General features: G+C 35.7%; 1 protein-coding gene across 10 annotated transcripts in view; it reads left to right on the top strand.

The window, feature by feature from the left end:
- Positions 1 to 15,114, top strand: part of Vps13b (vacuolar protein sorting 13 homolog B) — a 757,361-nt gene that overhangs the window by 20,350 nt on the left and 721,897 nt on the right. The window lies entirely within an intron of this gene.

The raw sequence follows: 15,114 nt of genomic DNA, 5'->3' as shown, positions 1-15,114 counted from the left end.
TTTAGATCATCATCATATTGGCCTGATTTTGACCTTTACTTTTGCATAGGTTTAGAATATGCAGTTTCATATTATGCAGCAGTTGCATATATTCTTTCTTTCCATAAATGTTTATCTTTTCTTTTCCTTATACCTCTCAAATTGTCATTTGGCCTATTTTATTTTTAAACAGACACTTCCTTTCTTTTAGTATATCGTCATTCTTATTAGAACTTAGGGGATAAAATAAGAAATATCTTTGAAAACTTTAGAGCACATGTACTTTTAGGGAGATAATTAATATGAGGAGGCTCTGGGTTCAAGCCCCAGCCCCATAAAAAGAAAAAAAAAAGAATTATTAATATAGTGGAAAAATGTATTAAAAATCTCATCATTCTTTTTTCACAAATCTATTTTTAAAACAATTTTGGATTATCTTAAAATATATGGTATATCATATCCTGTAGTAAATTATTAATGCTCTAAAATACCAAGGTGTCTTCTCTCCAGTCAATTAAATATGCTGAAGTCTTTTTTTTTTTTTTAAATAAGCGCCTTTATTTATTGCCAAATTATTTATTTATTTATTTTTTAAAGGTGGACACAATGTCTTTATATTTATGTGGTGCTGAAGATCAAACCCAGTGCCTCATGCATGCTAGGCTAGCTCTCTACCTCTGAGCCACAATCCCAGCCTCATGCTGAAGTCTTTTTGAATGATTATATCAGTCATTTCTATGAAAACATTCTTTCTTGTATTTTAATACATAGTTTGGTAATACATACATTGGGTTTTCTAAGACAGCTCCAGTTTTATATTCAGTGAAATTTTAACCACATGAGACTAAATACTTGAATGTTTACGATTTTTTTTTTGTCATGGGAGTAATGCTTGTTGAAAAATAATTCAGATAGTGTGGAAATAAGTAGTAAAAGTTAATTCTTTGTTATTTTTGATGTTCTACTTTAGGCATCAACATTATCTATATCTACATTTTTGTAAGAACAAGTGGCTCTCCTTTTGTGTAATTGCTTTTTGTGTAAGAGCCTTTGTTAGCTGGGTGTGGTGGCACATGCCTGTGATCCCAGTGACTTGTGAGGCTAAGACAGGAAGATCACAAGTTCTAGACTAGCCTTGTCATTTTAGAGAGGCTATAAGCAACTTGGTGAGATTCTGTCTCAAAAAAATAAAAAGACTGGGCCTGGGGATGTGGCTCAAGCGGTAGCGTGCTTGCCTGGCATGTGTGGGGCGCTGGGTTCGATCCTCAGCACCACATAAAATAAAAAATAAAGATGTTGTGTCCACTGAAAACTAAAAAATAAATATTAAAAAAATTCTCTCTCTAAAAATAAATAAATAAATAAATAAATAAAAAGACTGGGGATGTAGCTCAGTGGTTAAGTGTCTCTGGGTTAAATCCCTAGTACTTTAAAAGAAAAAAAGAGAGAATGTTTACTATTCTTGTTAATGTCATATATACTATATAATTAAAACTATAGTTATATTACGTAATGTAAAATACATTATATAATATGTAATATGCATTAGCATTTCTTATATTTTGTCTTTCTATTGCAGGGATTCTTTCTTTATTCAGGATACCCTGTTTTGTTGCTTATTAGGTGTGTTGCAGATATCTTCTCTCAATCTTTGGTTTGTCTTAAGTTTTCTTTAATACCTCCTATTTTGTAGAATTGTTTATTTTACTTTTCATATAACTGGATTTTTTAGTTTTCATTTTTATTTGTTTGGTGTTTTTGTCTCATGGAAAATTTCCAGTTGACCTGTGATCATAATGATATTTTCCTATGGCTTTTTCTAATAGATTCAAGTGTAACTTCTCATTTACCTTTAATCATGGAATTTATTTTCATGTATAGTATAAGGCAGAGATGGTAACTGGTTCTCCCTGTATCATTTGAATGTTCTCTTCCCCACTGATTTATAATACTACCTTTGTTCTATTCCAAGTATACGTATTTACATACATATATACATACATATATATGGCTCTGTTTCTGGGCTCTCCTCTGTTTCATTGGCTTGTTTACATTTTTATGGTTTTAAAATAAATCCTAATGTGGACAGGGGATAATTTGTGTGTGTATAGGAGTATTCATTTAGATCTCTTTGTGAGGATTTAATTTTTTTTTTTTTTTGTAGTTGTAGATGGACAGAATGCCTCCGTTTATTTGTTTATTTTTATATGGTGCTGAGGATTGAACCAGTGCCTCATACATGCTAGGCAAGTGTTCTACCACTGAGCTATAGCCCCAGCCCACTTTGTAAGGATATTAATTCATTTATTGTAAAATCTTTTAAGGCTATTCTGGAACATTAATTTTATTGAAGAAATTTTGTTGATTTCTTTAAATTTTTTTTTTAGTTGTAGATGGACACAATATCTTTATTTTTATGTGGTGCTGAGGATCAAACGCAGTGCCTCATATATGGGAGGCAAGTGCTCTACCATTGAGCTGTAACCCCAGTCCCATTTGTTGATTTCTTTAGCATTAGTTTTCTTCGAGTGCTTTAGAATAGTGGTTTGTAAGGTTATTTTGACTAAAAGGGTCATTATCTATGTCACATTTTCACTTTTAAGCTCTCCTTTTGCACATTTCTTCTTGCCTTGTAGTTTTATAGTTGTTTTTGTTCTGCAGTCTTGTCTTGTCAGAGTCAGGTCTTGTCAAATCAGAGCTCCTGCAATATTGATATTGGGTGATATCATAGAGTTTTTCTCTGTTTTTTATTTTGAAGTTTGTTTCCTTCTGACTTTCTTTCTGTGCAGCTTCTACGCAGCAGTTGTCAGTATCTCTTTTTGACCTCCTTTCAAGAACTGAAGCTTCACTCCATTACTGATTTTAAATATTGAGCCTAGTAACTATCTCTAATCTTGCATGACCACTTTGAATCCTCTGTATTCCTGTTGTGCCTCTGCCATCTTGAGCAGAGCTATGTGTCATCTTCATTCTGATTCACTGCCTTGACTTAGCTAAAATTTTCTTTTTATTTTATTGTTAACATGTTTCCCTTTATCTAGTATACTACTATTAGAAGCATAATTTTTTAAAATTGGAAACCTAAAAGTTCCAAACATCACTTCTATTTAGATGGGTCCTAACTCTTTTTTTTTGTAAGAGAGATAGATAGAGAGAGAGAGAGAGAGAGAGAGAGAGAGAGAGAGAAAGAATATTTTAATATTTATTTTTTAGTTTTTGGCAGACACAACATCTTTGTTTGTATGTGGTGCTGAGGATCGAACCCGGGCCGCACGCATGCCAGGCGAGCGCGCTACCGCTTGAGCCACATCCCCAGCCCCTAACTCTTTGTTTATTTGATCTGTTTTGATCTCTGTTAGAATACATTCAGCTATGATATGCCTTTACTGGAAACACCTCCCTCTAAAATTGCATCTACCATTTCAGTTTAAAAATTGCATCTTTCAGGGCTGAGGCTATAGCTCAGTGATAGTGCACTTGCCTGGCATGTATGAGGCACTGGGTTCGATTCTTAGCACCACATATAAAGAAATAAAATAAACGTCTATCAAAACTAAAACCATATTTAAAAAACACGGCATCTTTCAAAAGTTTGATTTGTCATTTCCTGGTTAATATGGAGCATCTGCTTTTCTGCCATGAAATTTGTAAGACTCATTAGCATCATTTTGCAAAGTTAGAGCAGATATGAAAGATCATGTTCAACTTTCTTAGGAGAGTAAGATGATAGTGTCATTGAATCAGGGCATAAAGGACCAAGAGGATTTGTAGGAAAAATGTGAGTAGTGGGTTAATAAGTTGAATCAATTGCAGAGTTTATATGTTTTGTTTTAGACATGTGGAATTTGTGGTGCTATCATTATAAAAAGAATTCTCATTGCTTCTTTCTTCATTCAATTTTTAAACTTTTTAGACAATCTATTAATTGTTGGTATTTCTGCTTTTGAAGGTTTTTCCTGAATCAAGTATTTCATATTGTTATTCTCTGTCTTGAGTTTCATTGGGTTCTTGAATAATAAAGCTTAAATTTCTTGGACTCTGATATTCAAGGCTATCTTTGGCCCCAGCTTCTTTTACAGCTTTATATTTTACTGCTCTCCATTTTACCTAAATTGAGCTACCCACTCTCATTTCAATAAGACATTTGCTTCTTCCTTTTTATCCCTTTCTTCCTGCAGGTCAGTCAGACATCATGTTCTTTGTGATATTTCCTGACAACTCAAGTTTAATTGTGATTTCTCCTTTCTTGTAATATAGATATTTAGTAATGTGCTACATTTAGATTTCTCTTCAGAAAAGTAGAAAAGGAAGGAAAGAAGAAAAAAGAGACAAAAATATTTGTATTTGTCAGGTGTGGTGGTGCAGGCCTGTAATCCTAGCAGCTCAGGGTTGAGACTGGAGAATTTCAAGTTCAAAGCCAGTCTCAGCAACTGCGAGGCACTGAGTAATTCAGTGAGACCCTGTCTCTAAATAAAGTATAAAATAGGGCTGGGGATGTGACTCAGTTGTCAAGTGCCCTTGAGTTCTATACCTGGTACCAAAAACAAAAACAAAAACAACAAATTTATGATACTTCCAACAGGTTAATACTGCTAAAGATATACCTGAATCTCTCTTAATTCCCCTGATAAGCCCTATGAATGCAAGAATATTCCCACTTTATGGGTGGAAAGTAAAGCATCAAGAGAGTGTTTTAGTACACTTTTTTTTTTTTTTTTTTTTTGCTGCTGTAACTAAAAGATCTGACCAGAACAATTTTAGGAGGAAAAGTTTACTTGGGCTCTCATGGTTTCAGAGGTCTCAATTCACAGACAGCAGGCTACATTCCTGAGGGTTTAAGGTGAGGCTGAACTTATGGCAGAAGAGTGTGGTAGAGGGAACTGGCTCACACAAGGATCAGGAAGCAGAGAGAGACTCCACAGGCTAGACACAAAATATATGCCTCAAGACCACACCCCCAGGGACCCACATCCTCCAGCCACACCTTCATTTTCCACTCAGTTAATCCTCACAGGGATTAATTCAATGACTGGATTAAGGCTTTTTATAATCCAGTCATTTCTCCTCCAAACCTTCTTGCATTGCTTCACATATGAGCTTGTGGGGAACATCTCACATCCAAACCATAACAGAGTAAATAATGGCTCAAAATCTTACTGCTATTAAACCATTCAGTCATAACCATTTAACTCTACTAGGTCTCTAAGAGAAAGGGCCAACTGCAGCAGAGCTGTATGTCATCTTAAGTCTGACTCACTGCCTAGATCTTAAAGTTTTCTTATTTTTAATAGCATTTCTTGTCCCATTCCTCCAGTGTTTCCTTATTGTTGTTCTTACTGTTGAATACTTACTGCCTAGCATATACAAGTACTCAATAAAGGCAACTGCTATTGCTTTATGACATAAATAAATTACTAATTCTTTCATTACTCAGGAGGCTGATACAGGAGGATTGCAAGCTCAAAGCCAGCCTCAGCAAAAGTGAGGAGCTAAGCAACTCAGTGAGACCCTGTCTCTAAATAAAATACAAAATAGGGTTGGGGATATGGTTCGGTGGGTGAGTGTCCCTGAGTTCAATCCCAACCCCCTCCCCCAAATGGCTGTTTTAGTCATTTTCCGTTGCTATAACAGAATACCTGTGACTGATAATTTATAAAGAATAGAATTGTATAGGGGCCAGGAGTGTAAGTTCAGTGGAGTGCTTGCCTAGCATGTTTAAGGCCTGGGTTTGATCCCCAGCATTGCAAAAAACAACCAAACAAAAAACCCAGGATTTACTTAGCTTACTCAATTGAAGGCTGGGAGGTCCAAGAGCAGAGCACTGACATCTGCTCAACATGTGGTCAGTGCATCACATGGTAGGGCAGAGCAAGCAGTCAGCTCAAGTCTCTCTTCCTTTTCTTTTAAAGCCACTCATGCCATCATGGGGGCCTCACCTTGTCCTCATGACCTCATCTAATTCTAACTACCTTCCAAAGGCCCTATCTTCAAATGCCATCAAAATATGAATTTGGGGATTAAGTTTCCAACACATGAAATTTTGGGGAATATACTCAGGCTATCTCAGTGACCTGAATTAACTTGATAGATAGTTCTAAGGGTATACAGGTAAATCAGAGATTTCACTTTTGTCATGAGATCTAGTAAATGTGTTTTTCTTAGCCTTGTCTTGTGTTCTTCAAGTATGCCTCTGAGCTGGCTACTTCATTGGCTTTTTGACTCTCTGAAATGTGGTTTTATTCAAAGGGATTCTTTATGGCTTGTGACAGCAGCCATAGTACTTGTTACTGCACAGGACAAAGGTGAGTGTCTCTAAGAGTCTTGTAGCAATTATTTAACGGTTTAGGAACCTTTTGGTGATCACAGCTTCTAAATGAGCCTTAGTCGTTTTCTAGTGGCCAAGTTTGTTGTAACAAGGCTGAAAAGCATAAAGCACATCACTTCTTAGTTCCTCCATTGTGTTTCTTCTTCAGCTCTTTCTTGTATCTGAACTTATTGTTCTGTCTTTAGACAGAATTGGAATAATTCAGTCATCTAATTTAAGTTTTATTTTCAGTCTTATTTACAACACTGAAAATCTGGTACTTGATGATTTCAAGTTTTAATTGAGTAGACCTATAAAGGCTAAGAGAATGAGTATTCAGTATGCCCATGATCTGTCAGTACAAAAGCAGTAGATCTATTTGCATACACTGCTGGCTGGCCACATTTTACCTAAACTAGGAAATTTTGTAAGGAAATGACATTCTTGGTTGTCATGAGGAGCAAGGGACAGTATTTTCAGAAATCAACTAAGTGATTCTCATGAAAAAACATTCTTTTGCCATGAAATGTACTTAGCAGACATATTTGTACTTAGGTTGTAAGAAAGAAACTATAATGTATTTGGGGTTAAAAATTATCTTAAGATAGTTTAGTTAGTATTTTTGAGAACAGAATGTCTTTTATTAATACTCTGGTGCTTTCAATGAAATATAAATGTGTAATGGTCCAAAATGATGCCTATTAGTTAAAAGGACATCATGAACTCAAAACTAATTATGGAAGCAATTCCAGTTTTAGTAGTAAATATTAGATTTATTCTGTGTTCTTAGTTTTTCTTGTTTTGCTTTTATTTTATTTAATTTGGCTAGGGAAGGATTTGAGTGGAAACCTACTTAAAATTGATAAAATTTAAAATATAATTGAAATGAAAACAAGTTCAGATTATCAAAAGGATTATTTTTAAAATTATAATATGTATGTAATTACAGTTTCCTAATCCCAATTAAAAAAGATGTGTTAGCACATTTGGTAATGTTTGTTTCATAGTGTATATTCCTTTGAGTACAATTAATGTTCATTTAAAAAATATTTATTTTTTTAGTTTTAGGTGGACACAATATCTTTATTTTATATTTATGTGGTGCTGAGGATCGAACCCAGTACCTCATGCATGCTAGGTGAGCACTCTACCGCTGAGCCACAATCACAGCCCTAATGTTCATTTTTGAGCATACTACAATTTCAGGTTTATTAATTTTATTTAAGCAAATAGTTCTTTTTTAAAAAATACCTTTATTTATTCGTTTGTGGTGCTGAGGATCGAACTTAGGCCCTTGCACATGCTAGGCGAGCTCTATATTGCTGAGCCCCAGCCCCAAATAGTTCTTTTGAATACTAACAGTGTAGTTTGTAGGGAAACTTTATTAACTGTTTATGTGTGTGTATTTTAACTCTTTGGAAACAGGGTTAATCTACCCCTTTTTGCTGCTCATAACTTTTTAAAATAAAAAAATCTTGTTCTTTCTTTTGCTTTAACATGTTTGTCATCCCATGTATACCAGATTTATTGGACTGCAGTAGTTTTAGTGCATTTGGCTGGAATGTTTATTATGACATCACTGTAATCTATATGTAGTATGTGATTTCAGTGTTAAATATTTTCATAATTATGCTAGTTTTGGCAGTTCACTTGGAACTTTTTCGCATCTCTTTAATGAACATGTTTTACTTTTGGGCTTTTGAGGTGACCACATGTTTCAAAAATTAATGGTGTGCTTTTAATGTTAACATTGTGCAGAAATGTATGACTATGGACATTTTTACCGATTTGAAGTGAAAGTAATTACAGTAAGGTTTTATTCATGGTAGTAGTCTTTTAATGTTTAAAGACTACAACATCTCCTTAAATAACAGAAGATGTCATTTTGAGGATTGAATTGTGAAGCTGTTTTGTGGAATGCAAAACTGTGATATTAGTTTTACATTAACTTAAAAAGAACATGACTTTATTAGAAAATTTTCTTTGTTTTTTGATAACAACTATCTTAAAAAAATATTTATCTTTTTAGTTGTAGTTGGACACAATACCTTTATTTTATTTATTTATTTTAATGCGGTGCTAAGGATCCAACCCAGGGCCTTGCATGTGCTAGGTGAGCGCTATACGGCTGAGCCACAATCCCAGCCCTTGATATCAACTGTTTTACTTTTGTTTGTATGAAGCTTCAAACAAAAATTTTCCTGAATGTATTCCTAGCACGAAGCTATGTTTTTTTGTAAAAGAGTCATCATTTATTATTGTATATTTCTCCTAGTGTGGTATTGAATAATAATTTTATTTTCTAAAGGATATTTTCTCTCATGGTTCTCATTTGCCTCTAGTACCCTATTATATTGGTAAATTTAATGATTTCTTTTTATTTGCGCTTATAATTTTTCTTTAAACATATAAAATAGAAAACCTCATTGCCATTATTGTAAATATTTAAAATATATTATCTTTTTAAAAAATTTTATTTGTTCTTTTCAGTTATACATGACAGTAGAATGTATTTTGACATATTATACATACATGGAATATATCTTTTCTTTTTTGTGGTTGTACATGATGTGAAGCTACACTGGTTGTGTATTCATATACGAACATAGCAAAATAATACGTTGTTATTAATGAGTTGGTGATGTATAGTGCACCATCATTTACCCTTTTGCTGGTATTTTTGCTCTCCATCTCTACATCCTTCCTTCAAGTTAAAATGTACTCTTTTAAAAATTTTTTAATTTGTACATTATAGTTATACATATACACACTCATATTCATGGAATAATGTTTGTTCCATTATAATCTCCAGTACTTTTTTCCCTCCCTTCTTTCATTCTGCTGCTTACCTTCTTTGACACTATTGGTCTTTCTTCTATTTATTTATTGTTCTTTTATTTATTTTTTTTGGTACCAGATTAAAGCCAGGAGTACTTTACCACTGAGCTATATCCCCAGCCCTTTTTGTTTTTTATTTTGAGACAGAGTTTCACTAAGTTGCTCAGGGCCTTGCTGAGTTTCTGAGGCTGGCTTTGAACTTGTGATCCTTTTGCCTCAGTCTCCCAAGTTGCTGGATTCTACAATCCAGTAGTGCCACTGTGCCTGGCTATATATTGAATTGGTGTTTTGTGGATATACAAAAAGGGGGAGTTCACTGTGGTATATTCATATGTGTACATAATTTTCTGTTTCATTCCATATTTCCTCCCTTTTCCTGTTCTTCCCTACTTCCTCCTTCTTACCCTCTATTTCCTTCTCCTTCCCTTGAATCCCTTTCCTCTACTCCAATGATACAATATGCTCTTTTATCCTTAAAAAGTGAATAAGAAGTTGCCAGGTGCTTTTTCTTCATATTACCACCCTATTTTCTTTCTAATGCTGAGTTCTTGAAAGAGCAATCTATGCTTGTTAGTTCTAGTTTAACTTCTCATTTACTCTTTGAGCTGCTCATTCACTAATTCCCTGCATTCCCAGGATGAAACTGACATGATCATGTTGTATAATCTCTTAATGTGCTCTTTTTATAAAAATATATTTTTGTAGTTGCAAATGGACACAATACCTTTGTTTTATTTGTTTATTTTTATGTGGTTCCCAGGATTGAACCCAGTATCTCATGCATGCTAGCCAAGTGCTCTGCCACTGAGCCACAACCCCTCTTTAATGTGCTCTTGAATTTGAGTTTCAGATACTTTATTTATTTATTTTACCTCTGCCTCTGGATTTATTTGTACAAACAGCACAGGAGAATACCAGTCCCCTGTAGACAGGGGCCCAAGGGTCACACCAGTCTTTCCGTCCTCACATTCATAGACAGACTCTTATTAGGGATCCTTTGCAGGGACCTGGGTACCCTTGGAAGCTGGAGCTGGAGCTGGAGCTGATACTGGAGCTGGAGTTGCACTCTGTGTCTTGGCTTGGGCTTGGGCTTTGGTCTTTGGCAGGCAGAGCCTATGACCTCTGGCCACGTGGGCATGAGCAGCCTTTCTGAGCTTGAGGTGGGCAAGGAAGGCAAGGTGATCAAGCTTGTGGCTTGGCATCTTGGGCTTAACGTCCTTGGGCTTTACCAGGGCCTTGATGCCTTGGCATGTGCACTCATGGTCTTGGCATTGTTTGTGCTTTTTCAGCTCCTTCTTGTGCTTCTTGGCAAAATGCATATTTCTCAGTAACTTGGGGTCTGTCCCCTTAAGAAATTCATATTTTTGTGCTCAGGGTTTCTTGATGCTATTTTTGCGTCATTTTTAGGACTAGTTGTACATGGTATGGTTCTTGGACTTGGCCATGTCTGCACTGTAAGCTGCTGCTTCTGGAGCAGTTGAGACTAGAAGAGTGAAAATTTATGTACCTTTATTTATCAAGGATATTGGATTATAGAATGTGTGTATGTATGTGTGTGTGTGTGTGTGTGTGTGTGTGTGGCAATGGACAAAAGGAGTGACTTTTGTCGAGGGGGAGAAATAAAGAATGTCCACACGCTTCTGCCCTTTTCAATGTTTTATTTACTCAAATCACTCAATACAATTTCACTCTATAGGTTTTTAATCAAGAAAAATGACAATCCTTAATATGCTAGGCACTGCAATAGACACAATCAATTTTCAGGAAACAATTCTAGATTAATTAACTCACAGCAAACACTTCTAGATTAATGAATTCACAGCAAATAATTGTAGATTAATTAATTCTAAGCACTGCAAACACACTTAATCATGACAGGCTAATGACAGACATTCCCTCTGTATGCTAAGTTCAAGTTTCAGATCAAAAGTCTAAAGCCTTAGGCTTTATGTCTGGCAGATGCACACTCACTTAGACCGCAGTGATCAGATCAGGAACCAAGGCAGGCTTCTCCTGGAGTGGAGCTGTTGGCTGGCTGAGGAGCGGGTTGTAGGGAGAAGTTGTGGCTCTTACCAGAGTCAAGATGAGGCTGTATAGTTTGAGAACCATGAGGAAGATGTAGAAGATCTGTCGTGGAAAAAGTTCCAGGTGCTGATGAAAAAAATCTGTGTATTCTGCAGTGTTGCATGAAATAGTCTGTAGATTTCTGTTAAATCTGTTTGATCTGTAGTATAATTTCATTCTGATGTTTCTTTGTTGGATTTTTGGTCCGAATGGTCTATCTGCTGATGAAAGGGAGGTATTGAAGTCACCTACTCATATTGTATTGGGCGCTAACTTTCCTTTTATGTCCAGCAGTGTTTGTTTCATACAATTAAGCACTCCAATAATTGGCCCACATGTATTTACTATCTTCTTGCTGGATTGTTTCTTTTATCAATATAGGTAGTGATCCTTTTTGTTTTTACTGATTGATTTTGGCTTACAGTCTGTTTTGTTGGATATAAGTATAGCGATTCCTGCTTGTTTTGGGATTCTGCTTGCTTGGAGTATTGTTTTTCATCCTTTAATTTTTAGCCTGTGTATATAGTGTATACCTTTTCACTGAGATGAGTTTCTTTTTTTTTTAGTTGTTCAAAACATTACAAAGTTCTTGACATATCATATTTCATACATTTGATTCAAGTGTATTATGAACTCCCATTTTTAAACTATATACATATTGCAGATTCACATCAGTTACACATCCACTTTTTTACCTACTGCCATACTAGTGTATGTTGTATTCTGCTGCCTTTCCTATCCTCTACTATCCCCCATCCCCTCTCCTTCCCTCCCCTCCCCTCCCCTCCCTTTCCCTCCCCTCCCATCTTCTCTCCCTACCCCATCTACTGTAATTCATTTCTCTCTCTTGTTATTTTTCCCCCTTTCCCCTCACTTCCTCTTATATGTAATTTTGTATAACAATGAGGGTCTCCTTCCTTTACCATGCAATTTCCCTTCTCTCTCTCTTTCCCTCCCCCCTCTCGTCCCTGTTTAGTGGTGATCTTCTTCTCATGCTTCCTCTCTATTCTGTTCTTAGTTGCTCTCCTTATATCAAAGATGATATTTGGCATTTGTTTTTTAGGGATTGACTAGCTTCACTTAGCATAATCTGCTCTAGTGCCATCCATTTCCCTGCAAATTCCATGATTTTGTCATTTTTTAGTGCAGAGTAATACTCCATTGTATATAAATGCCACATTTTTTTTTTATCCATTCATCTATTGAAGGGCATCTAGGTTGGTTCCACAGTCTAGCTATTGTGAATTGTGCTGCTATGAACATTGTTGTAGCAGTGTCCCTATAGTACGCTCTTTTAAGGTCTTTAGGGAATAGTCCAAGAAGGGGAATAGCTGGGTCAAATGGTGGCTCCATTCCCAGCTTTCCCAGGAATCTCCATACTGCTTTCCAAATTGGCCGCACCAATTTGCAGTCCCACCAGCAATGTACAGGTGTACCCTTTTCCCCACATCCTCGCCAGCACTTGTTGCTGTTTGACTTCATAATGGCTGCCAATCTTACTGGAGTGAGATGGTATCTTAGGGTGGTTTTGATTTGCATTTCTCTGACTGCTAGAGATGGTGAGCATTTTTTCATGTACTTGTTGATTGATTGTATGTCCTCCTCTGAGAAGTGTCTGTTCAGGTCTTTGGCCCATTTGTTGATTGGGTTATTTGTTATCTTATTGTTTAATTTTTTGAGTTCTTTGTATACTCTGGATATTAGGGCTCTATCTGAAGTGTGAGGAGTAAAAATTTGTTCCCAGGATGTAGGCTCCCTATTTACCTCTCTTATTGTTTCTCTTGCTGAGAAAAAACTTTTTAGTTTAAGTAAGTCCCATTTGTTGATTCTTGTTATTAACTCTTGTGCAATGGGTGTCCTATTAAGAAATTTGGAGCCCGACCCCACAATATGTAGATCGGAGCCAACTTTTTCTTCTATCAGATGCAGAGTCTCTGATTTGATATCAAGCTCCTTGATCCATTTTGAGTTAACTTTTGTGCATGGTGAGAGAAGGGGATTGAGTTTCATTTTGTTGCATATGGATTTCCAGTTTTCCCAGCACCATTTGTTGAAGATGCTATCCTTCCTCCATTGCATGCTTTTAGCCCCTTTATCAAATATAAGATAGTTGTAACTTTGTGGATTAGTCTCTGTGTCCTCTGTTCTGTACCATTGGTCTACCTGCCTGTTTTGGTACCAGTACTATGCTGTTTTTGTTACTATTGCTCTGTAGTATAGTTTGAAATCTGGTATCGCTATACCGCCTGATTCACACTTCCTGCTTAGAGTTGCTTTTGCTATTCTGGGTCTTTTATTTTTCCATATGAATTTCATAATTGCTTTATCTATTTCTACAAGAAATGTCATTGGGATTTTGATTGGCATTGCATTGAACCTATAGAGAACTTTTGGTAATATCGCCATTTTGATGATGTTAGTTCTGCCTATCCATGAACAGGGTATATTTTTCCATCTTCTAAGATCTTCTTCTATTTCTCTCTTTTGGGTTCTGTAGTTTTCATTGTAGAAATCTTTCACCTCTTTTGTTAGGTTGATTCCCAAGTATTTTATTTTTTTTTTTGAGGATATTGTGAATGGGGTGTTTTTCCTCATTTCCATTTCAGAAGTTTTGTCGCTGATATACAGGAATGCCTTTGATTTATCCGTGTTGATTTTATATCCTGCCACTTTGCTGAATTCATTTATTAGTTCTAGTAGTTTCTTTGTAGACCCTTTTGGGTCTTCTAGGTATAGAATCATGTTGTCCGCAAATAGTGATAATTTAAGTTCTTCTTTTCCTATTTTTATGCCTTTAATTTCTTTTGTCTGTCTAATTGCTCTGGCCAGTGTTTCGAGGACTATATTGAATAGAAGTGGTGACAGAGGGCATCCCTGTCTTGTTTCAGATTTTAGAGGGAATGCCTTCAATTTTTCTCCATTCAGAATGATGCTAGCCTGAGGCTTAGCATAGATAGCTTTTACAATGTTGAGGTAAGTTCCTGTTATCCCTAGTTTTTCTAGTGTTTTGAACATAAAGGGATGCTGTACTTTGTCAAATGCTTTTTCTGCATCTATCGAGATGATCATATGGTTCTTATCTTTAAGTCTATTGATGTGGTGAATAACATTTATTGATTTCTGTATATTGAACCATCCTTGCATCCCAGGGATGAATCCTACTTGATCATGGTGCACAATTTGTTTGATGTGTTTTTGTATCCGATTCGCCAGAATTTTATTGAGGATTTTTGCATCTAGGTTCATTAGAGATATTGGTCTGTAGTTTTCTTTCTTTGAGGTGTCTTTGTCTGGTTTTGGAATCAGGGTGATTTTGGCCTCATAGAATGAATTTGGAAGGGCTCCCTCTTTTTCTATTTCCTGAAATAACTTGAAAAGTGTTGGTTTTAATTCTTCTTTAAAGGTTTTGTAAAACTCCACTGTATACCCGTCCTGTCCTGGGCTTTTCTTGGTTGGTAGTCCTTTGATTGCTTCTTCTATTTCATCCATTGATATTGGTCTGTTCAAATTGTGTGTATCCTCCTGATTCAGTCTGGGCAAATCACATGACTTAAGAAATTTATCGATGTGTTCACTATCTTCTATTTCATTGGAATATAGGGTTTCAAAATAATTTCCAATTGTCTTCTGTATTTCTGTAGCATCTGTTGTGATATTTCCTTTTTCATCCCGTATGTTAATAATTTGAGTTCTCTCTCTTCTTCTCTTCGTTAGCATGGCTAAGGGTCTGTCGATCTTATTTATTTTTTCAAAGAACCATCTTTTAATTTTGTCAATTTTTTCAATAGTTTCTTTTGTTTCAATTTCGTTGATTTCCGCTCTGATTTTAATTATTTCTTGCCTTCTGCTATATTTGCTGTTGTTTTGTTCTTCCTTTTCTAGGGCTTTGAGATGAAGTGTGAGCTCATTTATTTGTTGGTTTTTTCTTT

The sequence above is a fragment of the Marmota flaviventris genome, chromosome 15 (assembly GCF_047511675.1).
Source record: "Marmota flaviventris isolate mMarFla1 chromosome 15, mMarFla1.hap1, whole genome shotgun sequence".
NCBI lineage: Eukaryota > Metazoa > Chordata > Mammalia > Rodentia > Sciuridae > Marmota > Marmota flaviventris.
The sequence above is the reverse complement of the archived record's forward strand: the minus strand, read 5'-3'. Positions and strand labels throughout refer to the sequence as shown.